Source organism: Micromesistius poutassou (assembly GCF_964030765.1).
Source record: "Micromesistius poutassou genome assembly, chromosome: 9".
Classification (NCBI taxonomy): Eukaryota; Metazoa; Chordata; class Actinopteri; order Gadiformes; family Gadidae; genus Micromesistius; species Micromesistius poutassou.
Window position 1 is genome coordinate 17,981,235 of NC_140279.1, and position 1,862 is coordinate 17,983,096.

A 1,862-nucleotide genomic window follows, 5' to 3' on the forward strand; every position below is an offset into this window, starting at 1 on the left:
AGCAGATCACTTACTTAAGGCTCTTCCTCGGACAAGCCTAGAGGTAGGATAAACTTTTTTTTTAATATATATATATATATATATATATATATATATGTAGGCCTACAATCTAAGTTCAGATATAGGATGTTTTTTGTGATGTTCTTTCACAGAAATAAGATCAAAATTCAACTGTTATCTGGTAGCTTGATTAAAACACCTCAATGTGTAGGCCTAGTCATAGCACAGCAGGCCTAGTGAAGGCTATTTAAATAGGCTAAAATGTGATTTGCTAGTGGCTAATGTACGTGATTATTATGATAACCTAATGTTAATATTCAACCCTTTATGATTTCTGTTGTTAATTCCATTTTTTAAAGGACAATTTGCATCAAGATGTCAACCAAGGTGAGTCTATGTCCAAACTGTTGATGTAATTTGTATGGCTCCGCCTTACCATAGGTTTTATGACTGAAGGATAATAATATCTCTTATGTTTAATTAGGACCCACAGCCTGGGGACATGATAGAAATCCCTCATATTGGATACAAGCATTGGGCTGTATACATTGGAAACGGCTTTGTTGTTCACCTGACGGTACCAGATGGTAAGTAGGCCTAACAACACAAGACATTTCTTAAAATACGAACCAAACACAGGGCCTGCTGACATCTTCTCATATCTTAAACATATCCTACTTCAAGAAATCTTCATGTTGTATTTTTGTTGAAGATGTGAATATGGTCTGAAAGTGATGTGTGAAATCCCCCAACTCTTTAATACGTAACAAACATAGAAAAGACATTGTAATGGATAGGCCTTCATTTTAGCATTGAGCGCCCCTCTCCTTTGTCTTATTTATACCATAAAGGATCCGGCCAAAGCAGCAGCAGCAGTAGCGGCGGGGGGGGTTCAAGAGGCTTAGTGAAGAAGGAACAACTGAGAGAAGTTGCTCCAGGTAACAATTGGATAGTCAACAATTTGTGGGACCACAAGTGGACACCCCGGGACGCCAGGGTCATCGTGAAGGAAGCTCTCAAGCTGGTGGGCACCCAGCCGTGGTACAATCTCATAAACAGGAACTGCGAACACTTCACTACAGACCTGCGCTACGGCATAAGTACATCTAAACAGGTGAGCCTTCCTGGTGTGTAATGTGGGTACTGTGGTAACTACATGGGAGGGCTACTTATATATTCATGAAATAGTGTATTTATCAATTTATCTGTGGTCTACTTATCTCACAATAACTCCCTTATTACTACAGAGCAGTCTATCTTTCCTGTTATTGTGGACAACAGCGTATATTATACTCATCTACACAGCATCACAATCAAGTGTGTGTGTGTGTGTGTGTGTGTCCTCGCAGGTAGCTCTTGGAGTTTTAAGAGTAACCACTGCCGCAATAATGATCCCAGTAGGAGTGATTGTGTCTGGAAGTGCAGCTGTTGCAGTTGCAGGCGGAGCACTGGGTCTTTTCGTTGTCGAGGGCTTCAGAAAAATCTTTCACCTGTAAAAATCTAAACCTAAAACACAATAGATAAGAATATGTGACATTAACACAATTTAAACCAACTGTTTAATGACAAACTTGTAGTTCACTTTGTCAGTGTACTTTGTAATACATTATCTTGCAATGTGTTTATTACAAAATTAAAGGAATTATTACTCAGTCTTTGTAAATTTGTTCTGTTGTGCAACGGCGCACGTTCACCCTCACGATCATAGACCGCTTTTCCAAGGCCGCTCACTTTGTTTCCCTCCCCGCCCTCCCCGCCCTCCCCTCTGCCAGGGGGACCTCTTGGTCGGACCTCTTGGTCGCCCACATGGCATTCCCTCCAACATTGTCTCCGATCGTGGGCCCCAGTTCATCTCCCAGGTT

General features: G+C 41.2%; 1 long non-coding RNA gene across 1 annotated transcript; it reads left to right on the forward strand.

Annotated features, from left to right (window-relative positions):
• LOC311353397 lies at window positions 1-1,652 on the forward strand. The gene is made up of 5 exons (XR_014637039.1): window positions 1-43; window positions 360-387; window positions 485-587; window positions 852-1,114; window positions 1,350-1,652. It is a non-coding gene; the product is annotated as an uncharacterized lncRNA (long non-coding RNA).
• Window positions 1,653-1,862: the final 210 nt, after the last annotated feature.